Here is a 17,830-nt window from a genome sequence, read left to right as displayed (position 1 = left end):
ACGAAAAGATATTAAATTAAACATTAAAAACGCCTATAGTAGTAGTCTACTGTAACATATCTGTTAAATTTGTCTTCTTTTTTTAAATAAAAATGGTATATATCAACAATAAATAAGTTTAGTGAAATAACTTTTCGTTTTATCTTCTTTTTGCTGCTATACTATATGTAAGGTATACTAACCACATCACTGTTTATATTTTGAATTGAAAGTCAGAATAATTAGTCAACATCACATATTCTCAATACGAATCTCTACACGCTTGGTGAGAGCTTTTTGTGATTTTATTTCTATTTATCGTGAGCCACTAAACTCACGACAACGACACAATTAGATGACAAATTGTCAACAAAGTGTATTATAATTTCATAATTTATATGCTAATAGTTCGTCAGACGTGTCATACGCGTTTGAACACATCACAACTTTCTATGCTTTGAATTAAATAAAGAGTAAATATTTATATTAGATGTTAAGAAATGAATTGACGACAGACACAATTACTTGTGCATGTACTGTACAATTTTTGAAGCAATCTTCTTACTAATATTATAAATGCGAATGTTTGGATAGATGGATGTTTGTTTGAAAGTATCTCTTTTTGCCATATATGTAGAACATAGTCTGGAAGAACACATAGACTTATAAAGTTGTTTTTTAATACCGCGCGGACGGAATCGCCAGCGACAGCTAGTCCTCAATACTATTGTAAAATTTCTTATTTGGTAACTTAGCGAAGTTATGGTCATAAAAATGCATGAAGTAAAGCGGCATGTATATATTCCCGCTACGGACTTTTTTTTAAGTTTTTTCTTATTCTTAATTTGATTTATTATAACAGCATGCGTACAAAAGTATCAGTCTGTTATTACGAGTAGACACTGTCCGGTAAATTTCAATAATTTTTTTCCATCTTAATTCATCAGCTTCTCCTGTTCTCAATGTAATAGTCTATACAACACTTCTTTTACATCAAATTACAAAAAAATCTATTAAAACTTGTAGCACTTATCGTTGGTTTCTGAGACCAAAGTCTCTATATAAAACATATAGTCATTCCTTTAACAAGACAGATATAACAATATGTTTTTAATGGTTATTTTGGTCTCAAAAACGCACGGTTGAACGTTTCATATTTAATGACTAAAGTTATGTCAATGTTATTGACACAGTTAACAGACACAAATAGCCTTGTTTCAAGTCAATTAATCCAGCATTACTCATTTAACTAACAATGGTGACATAAAATAAATTCTGAACATCCTAATTCCAGTAAAGCCAATAGTGTAGTTTAAAAACGCTGATGATCGACTTCCTCAGCGTGGGCTGTTGGATTGAATTAACAAGATTAGATTGGGCTTAATGGCCGCGGCCGGCGAGGCGTCGAACTGCTAATTAGTGATTCACTATCGAGCTACAAAGTTGATTGTTTAGCTTACACGAGTGACACTCCACTCAATAGGGTCGGTTTAGACAGATGGATAGACATACATTACTTATGTTATAAATCCGAATGCTTAGATAGATGTTTATTTAGAGATATCTCCGGAACGGCTCAACGGATCTTGATGAAATTTGGCACATATGTAGAACACAGCCTGGCAGATATTGTGCTTACGCTTTTTATTATGTTTATTTATTATTAAGCTACTTATTATGTTTTTTTTAATTCCACGCTGACGGAGTGGCGGATAACAACTACAAGATTACGTATTCAAAACTAAAAAATATCATTGCTTTTAAAAAAAACTTAATTAGTAGCCTATGTATTCTTCTATACTGTGTTCTAGATCTATACCAAATTTCTACGAGATCCATGCAGCCGTGTTGGAGATACCTTGTAACAAAGATCCATCCATTCACATAATATTAGTAAGATTTTGTGACTGTGCTAGAATAAATTAAATCAATTTACAATAACTAACGAGCATATAAAGAGTTCCCTTTTTTATTGTCACTCTTTCTTCAACCTCAACTCAATAAAAAAATGTATTTTAAAATGCATTGGACTCACATCTCACTGTCGGAATGTAATTAACTCTAATATAGTTCTGGTTAGTTCCCAATTTCCGCTCTTACAATCCTTTGTGTGACTAAATGCTTCTCGTTTAACATACAATGTAACAGAAAATTGATCTGATTGTCTGTTTATCTTCGAGTTACACATTTGCATATCAACTGTTGTAAATTAGGTAGGAGTGTGTGTGGTATTGTCTCTCAAGTGTGAAGTGATCACTTGTATATTGTTAGTTCCTGATAGTTATCGAAGGATTATCTGGAATTATTTATGTAATATGTTTTCAGAAGACATCTATGTGAATGTTAGTCTTTTGCTATGAACTAAACCATTAAGCAGATTGACGACACTTTGCAATAGTATATTTAAGATAACAGAGTAGGTGTTGAGAAACGTTTGAGGCTTTTATCAATTTTCATCTTTTATCAATTTAAAAAAAATCATAAGGTTTTCGTAATTTGGCATGCACTTTAATAATTAATTTTATTTCTGACTAGCTGTCGCCCGCGACTCCGTCCGCGCGGATTTAAAAAAGAACATAATAAGTAGCCTATGTGTTCTTCCAGACTATGCTAAATTTCGTCGAGATTCGGTGAACCGTTCCGAGATATTTTCAAACAAACATCCACCCATCCATCTAAACTTTCGCATTTATAATATAAAACTTATTTATATTTTTGATATTGTTTAAAATAAGTCATCGAAGCGCATGGCGCGTTAGGAAAGTTTATAAGTTTAAAGTGTTCAATAAACATGAAATGTTTGATTAACCGTGGGTTTCTGAGATCGAAATCTCTATATAAAACATATCGTAATCCCTTTTTAAACATGTTAGATGTTTTAAACGGAGATTTTGGTCTCATAAAGCCTCGCTTAGTGATGGATCATTGAAAATATTTTTATTTATAATCTTCTCGAATTATAATTTACATAATCTTTATCTTTTTTATCACGTATCAAACACGCAAGTGACCAATTTAAAAATATAATTTGGCAAACGACATGTCCAGTCACACGCTCACAAATACGACACGTCATTTCTCGAGACCTTAATAAGAAAAAAACCTTCGCCGAAGTCCGATCAGAATTATATTGCAAAAAAATCAATAAGAATCGAATACCCGAATAGTAAAGGTGCGCTCACATAAATGTTTTTGATGTCTAGTTTATTTTTTAGAAATGAAATATTTGATTAATTTATTGCTTGATGACTATTTACCATTACTATCATCTAATTTTATCAAGAGCTAAGGTGATATTAAAAAATTAAAATTTTAATTAAAATTAATTAAAAATTAGAAACAACAAGTATTAATTGAGAACACAAAACTGACTACTTAACGGCAACAGAAGAATACTAAGTTCTGTTAATTTAAGGATCTAGAATATATATCTTTTCATTTCTGTACTATAAATTATGTTATTGTCAACTTGTTTTGATGTCACTGTGAACGCAGCCTTACATATTGAAATCAAATTATGAATCAAAATGATTTTGATTCCCACCGATTAATGAACAAGGGCAAGGAAAGTTCGGTATTAATTTTTATTTAATAATAAATGTTGATTACTTTTAAATATTTTGTAATTATAAAATAATAGCTTTTACCTGCGACTTCGTCCGCGCGGAATAAAAAAAAATGCACACAAGATAAAAAAGTTCCTATGTCCTTCTCCTAGTTCTAAGCTACTTCCCCATCAATTTTCATCTAAATCAGTTCGACCGATCTTGTTATAAATAGTGTAACTAACACGACTTTCTTTTATATATATAGATGATCAAGATACTAACCGTGTATCATTACCTAAAAAATTATGCAAAAATAAATTGTATTTTGAAGTTATTCACATCGTTACTATTTAATTTTTAACCTATAGATTTAATACCTCCCATACTCCCTCCTTCTTTTAATTAATATTTAAGTAAATACATATTTATAAGACCCAAATTATCCTGTACTTTCGTGGGTGTTGATCTCTCCAGTCCCTCAGCAGTCAAACGAGCTGTTGAAGCACGGCTACCGAACATCGAATTAATCTCATATTGATACCGACGGCAGAGCAATGATGCCTTTTTATTTTAATTCCAAAGTTATTTTAAAATAATTTATTATTTATTGTATTTATTTAGAATGCAGATTTTATGAAATAAAACAAAAGCATAATAAAGTTAAAAATTTGTATTTAAATTCCTTCTCAAAGGAAAATAAGAAACAAAAAGGCACATATTAAAAAACTACGTAAGCTTTAGTATTCGGAGCCTAAAATAATCATTTGTTTTTCGCATCGTATCTATTTGAAGCGATATTTATTTATTGTTATTATATTTTAAATGTAAAAATCTGTATTTATAAAAGAAAGTCGTGTTAGTTACACTATTTATAACTCAAGAACGGCTGAATCGATTTGAGTGAAAATTGGTGGGCAGGTAGCTTAGAACCAGCAAACGGACATAGGATAATTTTTACCCCGTTTTCTATTTTTTTTATTCCGCGCGGAAATATCGCGGGCAAAAGCTAGTATAGAATAAATATGGAATGCGCAGTAAAAAATAAATTTAGTGTTCTAAAAAAAAATATTTTTAAAATTAGAAATTAAATTTAGTGTTTTATTCGCTTTTTATAATCAAAATTACGACGAATTATTTGTTATTTGGATCCAAAAGTGTTGTAAGAAAGTAAATTACATAGGAATTAAACCAATTTAAAATAACTTAAGTAGTATTTATTAAGTCAAAGAAGACGATCTAATTTCATTTAAACTTTCTAAAACATATTTAAGTCTAAATTTAATAAATCTAACACTTAATGTAAATAGATACTATCATTAAGTGATTAAAAACGATCAAAGTTTCAAAGAAACGATTTAATCAACAGACTTTGAACCCGTGCACCGAATTATCGGACATCACTCACGCAATCATACGTTATAAAACTAATTGCATACTTATACCGATCTCAATATATTTGCCTTCAATTAAAATCGAATTATTGTCAACCACTATAAAATGAACTCTCTTACAACAATAATTAATGAGTATTACTTCGAAGCTATATAAAGAAAGGTGTTAAATATGTTCATAATAATCTGGTTTTGTTTAAAGATTATTTTCGTCGAAGAATTTTGATAACGGCGTATGCGCAAGAGTTGACCAAAGCATCGCCATCTACCGGTGAATAGCAGTTTATTTGATTAAAAATAACTTTTTAGGAAAACATCGCAATTAAATTTCAATTCTTTAATAAAAGGTCCAAAATACCGATGTTTAATTTCGTAGTTATGTTATTTCTGAAAAATGTCGTCAAAAGACAGTTTAAAACAACATTAAAGAGTAATCACCAAACTACTTAAATTAAGGTTTAAGGAAATTATGGACGCTGAATTAAATTTTATAAAATTATGTAAGCAATATTTTTTATGTCATATCCTTTGCTAAATTATTTGCAACCCATAGACAATCAGCAATTGCGTTGCCTACATTTAATCCACTGAGGAGTGAATGTCCTCTTTCTGTGCGTTTCCTCTATCAAATCTACTTCTTCCCATCATTTTCTTATAAAAAGGGTGAGAAAGGAAAGAGGACTAAATTATACATATAAGTCGAAGTGACAAAAACAATGCATAAATATTAATGGAACAAAAACTAAGGAACGCTTTACCCGAAGCGTCACGAAGGGACACAGAAACGTGAAGCTGTAATTATGAGTCATTCGGCAATAAAATTTAAAAATGTATATCCGTAGCTCGCACGTATAACATAATAAAGATAATTTTAATACACGAAGCGCAGCACGCGCGCGCCGAGCGAACGTGGACGACGGACAGATAAAAATCGAATGCGCCTGCGCACAAACCGGTCTTAAATTTCATTATCAGATCGATTTCGGGGGCGGGGCCACGGTGACAGCTACCGATCTCTTTCGATTACACTTCAAATAGCTTTGCTAGAAAGAGACGAAGTGATTTCACGCTCCATCGGTACGATCGACGTTGATCTTCAACTCTTTTCCTATGTATATTCTGTATATGCTTCTGAGAAACTAAATGGTTGTCGACGTCCTCTAGTTTTGGAATGTAGAATTGACTCGTCGTCGGTAATGAGAATGGTCTTGTCTCGGGTATGCTGGGCATTTGTCGGTGCGCGTGTTTGCTTGTCGGCTCGTTTGAAGTTATTCTAATTACGTGCTCTTTGTGTTATGTCGTTGGGCACATAGCGTTCAGTAGTGGCCACCTAGTTAGTTAGATTATAAACAAATTAAATACATTTAATTGTGAAACTTATAGTAAAGTTATAATGTTGAAATTTCAATCGAGAGTAATTAATTCTTTGCGCAATAATTTAAATTCGAAAGAAGGCTAACAGTTACATTTAAGCTAATTTCTTTCAGAGGGATCTTTCTAATTCTAAATATTTTACAATTAAAATTTAAATAAATTAAAATTTTCTTTTCGCGATTGACAAAAGCTGTAACTTATCTATTTATTATTTGACGGAGAATTTTATTATTATTTAATTAATTGATTTAAACTAAACATGTGTGGTTGGTCATTTTGCATGTGCGACAAGCACTTGACAATCGCCGATTTTTTGGTGGTTGGTTCGAATTCGATCATTGGAATATTGTAGTAAACCATGTCCTAGCACAAGCTTCGATCTTACAAGTATTTCGAATGGTAACAACAAATGTGTGCAAGAATATTTTTGTAACTTTGCGATTTTATTGTAGAGTGTGTGTCTATTAATTAAATTATTATTTTTATTCCATATTCATTTATTAACTAATTATCTATATAATACATTTTATAAAAAAAATAACAAAATATCGACGCTGGAAAGCATAAACGCTGTAACCCTGTAAGGGTTGCTGTAAGGGTTACAGCGTTTATGCTTTCCAGCGTCGATATATTATATAAAAAATAGTTAATTAAAGGTAGGCAACGCATCTGCATTTGTGGATGTTTATGGGCAACGGTCGCCTCGTTATTGCGGCGAATCCAGGTGGCCGTTTGCTCGTTTGCCAACTTATAATATAAAAAAAAATAGTAGGTATACCACCGGCTGCGGAATCCCATGACTCAAGCAACCAGTGGTGAGGGCCACAGAGACAGGAACCTCCTCACTATGCGTGCGGTTTGTAGAATAACTGCCTTATTTTTATTGTATATACAGGTTTAAAAAAATAAAGAATGTACAGTCACCAACAACTTCATAAAATCGTACACTTCATGCATCATTATTGTAATCCGTAACCGAAGCTGAGAGTTGGGCACGTAGAAAGTGCCGTCGGCTCCGTTGCTGTAATTTTTAACGTTCCGCTCACATCTGAAACTCGCGGATTAATGATCCGACGCGTCTAGTCATACGGTGTCATACGGTTCCGCCGAATGCCGTAAAAACGCCGAGCAATTCTGTTTTGAGTCAGAGATGTGCTGAATTCGGATGCGGCAATTTATTAGTAAGAGCTCTTTATTTTCAGTTATACAGTTGAATGTGTGTACATAAATAAATAAAAAAAGGTTTCTCAAAAAAGCTAACCTAATTAGTTTTAACAAATTATAACAAAACAATTTTATTAATTATTAGAAAAAAAGTTGTAACTATACTACATAGGTACTTACACCTAAACTAAGTATATTGGGTGGCAGTGATCTAATATTAATACCGAAAAACTCCCAAAAATATCAACATTTTCTATTTGAAAACATATTTCATTTGTTATGAATACGTTTAAAAATGAAGTGCATTAAATTAGAGTGTATATTATACCGCATCCATTTTATAAATGTCACAAATATAATGACATCCTGGTATTCCGACCTTTAATTGCTCTCATCTTGATACGGCGGGTATATCGAGCGGCAAAATGGGTTTTTCGCTGCGGCAATAGTCGCAACTTTGTACGGAACATTATCGGATTTGCCGGCGTCGTGCTGTTGGCTGATAGCGCAACTTGTGCGCGCGATTGTACACCGAACGCATTCAGGTCATAGTTAAAATACAATGTCACACAAATATTTTGTTTAAAATAAAAGTTACGAAGTGATTTCATATCTTTATATTCGTATTGTAATAAAAAACAAAAAGTATGTTTAAAAATTTATGTAAAAAAAACCTTTTAAAAACAAGCTTTTATTATGTTCTGGTTAATTATAAGAACTAGTAAAACTACTCCTCAGTACATTTGTAGTTACTATAAAAGATGCGTCGTGGCTCAACGGAGCGTCGGTGGCTCAGGGGTTTAGCATTTGACTTGCAATCTTCAGGTCCTGAGTTCTAATCCTACTAAGTACCAATGTGTTTTTTGAGTTTCGATTTACATATGTATAACATCGTGATGCAACCTGCGCATACCTGAGATGAAAGTCAAGATATGTGTGAAGTCAACCAACCCGCACTGGGCCAGCGTGGTTGACTATGGCCTAGTCACCCTTAAATTAGGGTAGGCTCCGAGCCCCTCGGTGAGGACGTATAGTGAGCTGATGATGATGATGATAAAAGATGTCGATTAAAAGTAGGCAACGAATCCGCGATTGCGGATGTCTATTTAGGCGTCTTCAAGTTCAGGCTGCTTGTTTGTTTGCCAACTTATAATTTAAAAAAAATGTTCCAACAAAATTTGTCATAACAAACAATAATACATTCATCCAAAAAAATGATTTCTCTCGTTTAAATTTGTCAGACCACCTATTGAATATTCCAAATGACTGTGAAGTTTGTAGCTGGGATCATTAGAAACGCCTCTAAGCGTGGAGGTTTGCCCACAAATTAATATCTTTGGGCAATTAAAATATGTTTTTGCCGCGCGAGGGCGCCGCGGGGCCCATCAGCCGGCGACGCAGACGGCCCGATGATTACACGCTGCAAACGGATAATGATTGAAGCCTATACGCATCGGTTCGGTTACAGAGTAATGGACCGACAGAGGTGACATTTCAAGGAAGATAAATTCTACAGGTTAGTTGTACTTGAAATTTGAAAAATACACTTGTAATCTAAATATATGAAAGACAAGACTCAGGTTTTCCTGTTTTAATTTAATAACACCTCGCGGTTTGTCATTACTTTATTCATAATATCACGGAATAATTTTATTGCACAATTATTTGACAGTGTTTATGTCATAGTAATGCACTAAAACACCTCTATTCTTAATTTAATCTGCGATATAAATAAGAGATCGCCCCGAGCGCCCCATCAGAATCGTATCCACCCCGGTCTTGTCGAACAAAGGCGAAAAAACCTCTATTATTAAATGCTCATTAGTCTGTGACAACCAACTTTACAACGACCATATGCCAAACAAAATTAACACTTATTTCACCAAGATTACAGTTTATAAACTGCAAACATAAAGTTGTAATTCACTTCTATAATTGACATAATTATCTGCAATTAACTAACGACAATATACACCTTATGCCATTGAAATAAAAATTGTATGAACTGATTGTTAAACGCTCCATACAAATGTATAGTGATTTGAATGATACGGCTGTATTGGATTAATGAATTAAACACCGGTTTTGTATTTAAACTCATCTGAACTGCTCCATATTTTTTTATTATCTATTCATATTTCATATAAAACCACATCGTCTTATTATTAGTACATTAACTTCAGAACTTGTTAAGACGATCAGTAACTATTAACATGCAAAAAAACACAAGTACAAGAAATTGAGGTGGAAACTTCATTTAATGAACATTACCCCGATTGTTGCAATTGTCTGATACCTAATAGTTTTCTAAATTATTTATTTTTCTTAGAAACATATATCACAGAAAATAGACCCGTATACTACAATATTACGATCCTCAGCTTTTTTATAGTATACGACAAACGAGCAAGCAGCCACCTGAATGCACCTAAAGCGAAGTGACCGCTGCCCAAAGACATCCGTATTTGCAAATGCCTTACCTACTTTTAATCGACGGAGGAAGGGCTGCACAGAAAGATAATATTTCCCTTCTTCTGACAAATCCGTTCTCATTTGCATCCTCTCCTTTATAAGAAAAGTGTGAGATGGAGAAGGAGACTAAAATTAAGCCTTCGGCATGCACAGTTATCTGACGAATAGTGGAATTACTCCCACTTCATTACTGTCTTCTATGTGGTCGTGGTATTTCATAAGTCGAGCCAACCCAATCAAGCAATAGATATTATTTTTGCAGACTGTACCACTGTTAAAATGTATCAATCTACTAACCGTACATGCCTTCTCTATGTCTCCTATAGTATACAGTTCGCGCAACACCTCCAGCAACTTTCTGTAGTTCTCAATAGAGTCAACTAATATAATAACGTGAGTTCAGTGACGTAAATCGAACTATTTAACTACTTAATTGTAGGTATGCTGCCGCGTTTTCCCCCATGAGGCCAGATCAAAGAGTATTGTGCTTCGTTTAGTTCAGTCTAGTTACTCGCCAGCTTGCCAAAGCACAAAGTGACAGATAATCCGTTTCTAAATTAATATTGTACAGAAAATAGCTATCTGCTATTTTTTTTCTTTCAAAATTGCTATTAAAATTACTGACATCTTGTAAACAGTTTGAAGCTATCTTATCTCAATATGCTTTAGAAATGAAATTTATTTGCGGACAGTAAAATTTTAATAATAAATTTAGGACATAAATCCAGTACTTATAACATTACTGTATAGCAAGTTAAAGGCAAACGGAAAAAAATTATAGCACGAGTCACTCTAATACTGGCGCCAGCAACTAAGGTTTGTAAACACAGCACAGGACAACACTCCACCTGTTGTCACCTGCGACTGCAATTGTCGTCGTCTGCCCGCACAGGCGACAGTTCGAATCTGCGCCACACAGGGGAATAATTCTGAAATCGGTTCGAACTTAACGGGAATGTAGTATTAAATCATATTGCAATCTGATATTATTAGACGTTGAATTTAGGAATTATTAGCTGCTCTATGTTTAAGTGTTCTTCCCTTAGTGTTCAATTAAGTAAATTAACTTTGAGTAGGACTTATTTCACTTTTAAAATCTTACTAATATTATAAATGCGAATAAATGAATGTTTGTTAGAAGGTATCTCCAGAACGGCTGTATCTCTGAAATTTGGCACAGATGTAGAACATAATCTGTAAGAATACGTGGGCTACTATTTAAGTTTTTTTTTTATAATTGAAAATATAACAAAAACATTCAAAATAAATAAATATAGGAAGTTAATAAATGTCAATTGTTAGACGTAATATAATGTATACCTTCTCAAAACAATATTTTCAATAACTAAAGAAAAAAGGGTTCCTTATAGTTAACACGTTTAATGCCACCACAACAACACTCGTTGGGAATCTCGGTGATATTGAATGTGTTAAATGATAAAAAGCATACTTTGAGATGATGAACATTGGGGTGTTCATGATCTTTGGAGTTTGCATCAGAGTCATTGTTGATGTAAAAATTTATATTAAGCACTCCATTGAATTATTTTTAATCAACTGAGACAAATTAGTTTTGTTTCGTTAAGAAGAAAATTAAACGGATTTTCTTTGTTACAGATTTTTTTAAATGGATTATGTGTTTTTAAATTTAATCTTTTTTCTTTCGTTGTCACAAAAATGGTTGAGCGAATTGATCACGTTATACAATTAATAAATAAAAGCGTCGAATCAACAAACGTGGTGTACAAAGCAACCTTTTCTTACCGCAAAAAAAAAGTTTTTCGCGGGGGTAAGCGGGCATTTTTCCCTTTGCCCTCTCAAACAGACCGCAGCATTTAAAAAAAAAGTTGCCGGCACTCGCCTCGGCCGACAAAAGAGATTTTTTTTTATTTTATATTTCAAAATATAACGCGATGTCTCGTTAGTGGTTAGCATTTGTTGAATATCCGAAATTATTTCGTGGGCTTTGGAACTCCATTCGTTATTTTTTTTTTTCGGGGAGGAACGAGTTGTCTTGTTTTTAAGTGGGTGTTTAAAAAATAAGTTTCTTTTGGGTGATGTTTTGTTCGTTAGCTGGCTCTGTTTGTGCCACGGGTGGTTTGCACGATGAATAATTAAAAAACAAAGATCCCCGTATACTTTACCATTGCGACGACTAAATGTTTAAACATCTAGAGAAAATTCGAGCGAAATTTTGCACTGTGACCTAAGCTGAATTTCTTTGACGTCTATTTATAGTTTTACTTGACTTTGACGTTAATAACTTGAAGATCTCATTAAAAATAAACAATTATTTTTTAACTAAAGAAACTTTCCATAGTTATAAAATAACTAACTGCATTGTCAGTAGCTTATTGTATTTTTAACTTCTTAAACTTTGTTTCGTAGTCAAAATTTTAAACTGCGGTATACGATTTAGCAACTTGAGCTTTTCTTCTTTTTAGAAATATATAAAACTAGCTTTTACCCGCGACTCCGTCCGCGCGGAATAAAAAAAATGCACACAAGATAAAAAAGTTCCTATGTCCGTCTCCTAGTTCTAAGCTACTTCCCCATCAATTTTCAGCTAAATCAGTTCGACCGATCTTGAGTTATAAATAGTGTAACTAACACGACTTTCTTTTATATATATAGATAAGATGGTGTAGAATCTAAAAATCTGATAATATTTTCTTTTAGCGGTCGCCCGCATTCTTCACAGCAGAATTTAAAAAAAAAACCTAAATCGGTCCAGCTGTTCCGAAGATTACCAGGAACAAACGCGGCCTTGCGGACAGAAATACAGACAGACAGACAAAAATTATAAAAATTACTTTATCATTATCAACAACGCAAATATACCAGGTATATTAAATGTGATTTTTTTCGCGATATTAGAAATAGACAAAAATGTTTTTAATTCCATTATTCTAGCTCGAAAACTGAAATTGAAAATGTTTTCTGTTAATTTTTGAAGTTGTGTTTAGTTTATCTGTAATAAATCTTAACAATTAAATCGAATTGCATTCAATTAATAAGTCATAGGAATACGAGATATTGCTTACATCGTCCGAATGTCCAAGGGGACCGCACAATGGCTACCTAATTTGAATATCTTCGAGCGGCGGATCCCGGCGGTCGCAATATGAGCAATAAACAAGACTCCCGTCAATTTTGCCAATGGTTGCTGCAATATTCTATATCGGATCTCGTATTTTACAAATAATACATACAAATTAGTGTCTAGTCTAAGCTTATCTAATCTTTGATATTGTTGTATAAGATTTGATAAGGTTGATTACATCTTATCTATATATATAAAAGAAAGTCGTGTTAGTTACACCATTTATAACTCAAGAACGGCTGAATCGATTTGACTGAAAATTGGTGGGTAGGTAGCTTAGAACCAGGAAAAGGACATAGGATAATTTTTACCCCGTTTTCTATTTTTTATTCCGCGCGGACGGAGTCGCGGGTAAAAGCTAGTTTTTTTATAAAGCTTAACCAAGAATCGATTCATTTATATTAACGTAAGATAACGTTGGATTATAACATCAATCAGATCGGAAATACTAAAATCTAAATTATTTTAAAATGGTACTTGTGCAAGTTTCAAAGAATCCAACATATCGCCAAAGGAATTCACTTTGTACTGATATCTAAAAGATTCTCAAACACCAATAAATAAATATTGCAATTACTAAGAACTAATTAATCCTTACAGCATTACAAAATTATAACCAAAACATTATTCAACAGATGAAACGATTAAAAGATATATTTACAATATACCAAACTATATGGCAACCCTATTAGGAATATAATAAACAATCGCAGTGGACAAATATGAAAATAACTCGTGTGCAGTGCGGCTATCGGCATTGTACAACTCATTTGCCTACCGTTGACTGTACACTGCGACACACAAGTTCATGCAAACTAATTTAAATTTATGCTTTGAACTAGTAATTACTGATTTCATAAATATTGTGTTAATCCCTTCCCCCGCTAAACTTACTTCCCTTTCCCATCTTTCTTTAAGCAAAGGGTTGGAAGAGCAAGACGTCTAGCACATACATATAGGATCAAACACGGAAATACTTTCACTTCATATTCACGCCTGTCTTCGTCTGTCGTGTATTGCACTGGACGAGTGAGCCATAGCCAGTACTGCTCCGGAATCTACCACCAGTTTCAAAATAACTACAAAAAATTCAAACTACACACTTATCATCGCGACTGTACAAGATGTTTCAATACAATGAAAGGTTTTTTGACTTTTTGCTTCGATTGTACCTCAATTCGAATGAGTATCGGGCGCGGTAGCCGATCGCATAGCTCCCTGCTTCTGCGCTACACAAATCAATTGATTTGAATTCTTCTGTATTAAGAAGCCACCCACGTTTTAATGACGTCATGAAGATTGGAAGAAGAATGTCATTTCTAACAATTGAACAAGCGCTTATCCACTAATATTGAATAGTCGAAAATTTTACAGGCTATTAGTAAATGCCTATTCAGTCTACTCTAGAATGCTCCCATGTTTTACTCATATCATTTCTTTTTACGAATATATTTATAGTACCTCTTTGATTCCTGTGTTGCCAGACATTTGTTTTCAAAGTTTAAACATTGTCTGTTGGCTCACAAAGAAAAATAGGACATTTTATTATAAACAATATGATCAGTATTATAGAAAAAATTAACAAAGTCCCATTTATAATGAGTGTATTTATGTAAGACTGTCTAAGTAATAAACCAATTTTACTAATATTATAAATGCGAATGTTTAGATGGATGGATGTTTGTTTGAAGGTATCTCCGGAACAGCTTAACGTATCTTAATGAGATTTGGCACAGATGTAGAACATAGTCTGTAAGAACACATAGACTACTTGTTAAGTTTTATTTAAATTCCGCGCGGACGGAATCGCGAGCGACAGCTAGTAAGGTTATAAATAAAAACATTGATCATGTTCAAGGTATAAAAGAATAAAGTTAACAGTAGATAACCATCGATTAAGATCTGTAATAAGATATAAGTTTTATTAAATCCTTACACTGAAATATCTCTCACCATTTTAACACACCATATCCAACGACCAGCGTTTGATCGACAGGGAATTTAAAAAAAAAGTTAAAAAATAAAACTCGAAGCACAGACAAGATCAGAAATGGAATCGCCATTTTAATTATAAACAACCGACGTATTCCCGTCAAACCGATACAACAAAATCGAAAAATCAAAATCCTGAAGTGTAATATCAAACCCAACTCATAATTGGCCGTTCCTCTTGCTGACATTTGCCCCCTTTTACATGGATATTAATCTATTTAAAATTCAACTTTATTTACATGACTTTACAATACAAATTCGCTTGTCAATTATCAGTAAAGGCGCTTGCACACTACTGTAATATTTATAAGACGTGTATCAGAACCGAAGAGCCGTCTTCCAGGCCGATGACGTTTGACGGCTGTTCTGACATCCCCTTTAGATTGCGGCGCAAGGAAATAATATAGACTGATAATTAGAAATATTTCTAGTTTTTGCCACAGTATACAAGGCATTAATTCGCAACGGTTAGGTATATTTTTATTTAATTTTCTTATCTAAGTACAGGCTTACCACCATTTCAAAAAGAATTTTTTTTTTTTTGAAAAATGCTTCTATAGTGTAAACTTAAAGTAAATGAAACTTTGGCGATCTGTCCAATAGTGTACCGTCTTCACAATTAATCAAATTTATTACGGAATTAGTTTAGCGTTTATATTAAACTAGCTTTTACCTGCGACTCCGTCCGCGCGGAATAAAAAATAGAAAACGGGGTAAAAATTATCCTATGTCCGTTTCCTGGTTCTAAGCTACCTGCCCACCAATTTTCAGTGAAATCGATTCAGCCGTTCTTGAGTTTTAAATAGTGTAACTAACACGACTTTCTTTTATATATATAGATTCCATCAATTCAATCAATTGATTTACTTACACTCAAAAGCTTACAACTTGCGCCATAGATGTTGCTTACGTGTAACAAATAAAACACAGTAAAGATCATACACAAGCCTTTGAATAAGTTAGAACCAATATGAAGATTGTTTCTCCCAGCCGTCGCCTGCGGTAGGCATGTTCGATGCCTTCTTTGTTTATTTTCAAACACGATCTCTTACGATCACTAACTTCTGTTAATACTGATTAAGAGAAAATCATTATGTTAATACGTGTACAGAAAACTTTATACCTTTTTTAAGGAAATTTCGAGAAGAAATTTAAGTGAAATTTGACAACCAAAATGAACGTGGAGAAATGCATTATGTTATTTTAAATACAAAATCTTTTAGTACGTTATTGAGGTTTGGACTTTGATGAAAAACCACTAGTTCATACTAATATTATAAATGCGAATGTTTAGATGGATGGATGGATGTTTGGAGGTATCTTCAGAACAGCTCAACGTATGTCGATGAAATTTGGCATAGATGTAGAACATAATCTGGAAGAACACATAGGATACTTATTATGTTTTTTTAATTCCTCCCGGATGAAGTCTCGGGCGACAGCTAGTGTAAAAACATACAGACAGATTTATAAATTAACAATGCAAAAGAGGTGTGCCATGACCGTGTCATAAGAAATCCAAAAACTATGCTGAAACCGCTGGTGCTTGTACATGTTACAAACTATGTAATTTGTTGACTGTAATGTATCCGTCACTACTTAATACAGTTAATCCTTGAATACACGATTACAATAAACAAAAATGGGGGTCAAAATAGCTTGTGTTAAACCTTAGTCAATAGCTGTCAATCATCCATTACCCGCTATAGGATGTACAACCACAAATAAAAGTGATATTAAACCTTATTCTGTTGGAATAAAGTTCAATATTTAATATATTTAAAAAAAATCGTACCTGTATTTGCTGTAAAAAGTATCAAGAGGTGCTAATACTCGTATAATTTTTTTATACTACTTCAAATACAAAAGCGAAAGTTTTTTTTTCTATATTTACATCATTTCAAAAATTTTTATAAAAAGTTATCAATTTCACGGCAATTTTTGATCTGCTTTTAATATAAAATTCGATCTAAGATTACATGCGTATGTTTAAAAAATTTAAGGATAGGCGTTAACACGTTCACTGCCACCTACTTTCTTTGAGAGTTCAGTTAATTCGTTAAGTCTCAAGTCCATTTCTTTTTTTTTTTTTTGTTAGCTCCATGGAGACTATAACTATGTTACCTTTTTAGTTCAATCTGTCACTGACATTGGCTTACTTTAAAAAACATCAAACATTTAACATCGGCCGCTGATGACTTCGAAAATTAATCAATACTCGCGCCCTGCAATTAACTAGATCTTACTTAATGTTAGTCTCACTTATGATTGATGATATAATAATGTTTGATTACGTATCAGAAATGATTCGCTCGTATGTCTGTCTGTCTGTTATTAGTTAGAATTTCCAGCAGGTGTTTTAAATCGGTTTCATCTAGTACATTCTAATCTTTGTTAAAAACTTTGTTTGTGTTATTAATAATTCAATTTAATCCACTGTTTTTTTTATATGAAATGGTGGCAAACGAGCAAACGATCACCTGAATTCGCCGAAATAGCGAGACGACCGTTGCCCATAGACATCCGCAAATACAGATGTGTTGCCTACCTTTAATCAACGCAGATGGGGACGCACAGAAAGAGGATATTGCCCTTCATATGCGTCCCCTCCTCTGCCAAATCCATTTTCCCTTTTCTAATAAGAAAAAAATGTGAAGAGACAGAGGACTAAAATTAGGCCTTCGGCACCACACTCATCAGACTGTACGCGGGATTACTTCCACTTCACGCCTGTCTTCTGTGTGGTCGTGGCATTTCACTGATCGAGGACAATTCGTGCAACAGATGTTGTTGTTGCTGGTGTCTAC

The sequence above is a fragment of the Papilio machaon genome, chromosome 21 (genome assembly GCF_912999745.1).
Source record: "Papilio machaon chromosome 21, ilPapMach1.1, whole genome shotgun sequence".
Taxonomy (NCBI): domain Eukaryota; kingdom Metazoa; phylum Arthropoda; class Insecta; order Lepidoptera; family Papilionidae; genus Papilio; species Papilio machaon.
This window is presented reverse-complemented; position numbering follows the sequence as displayed.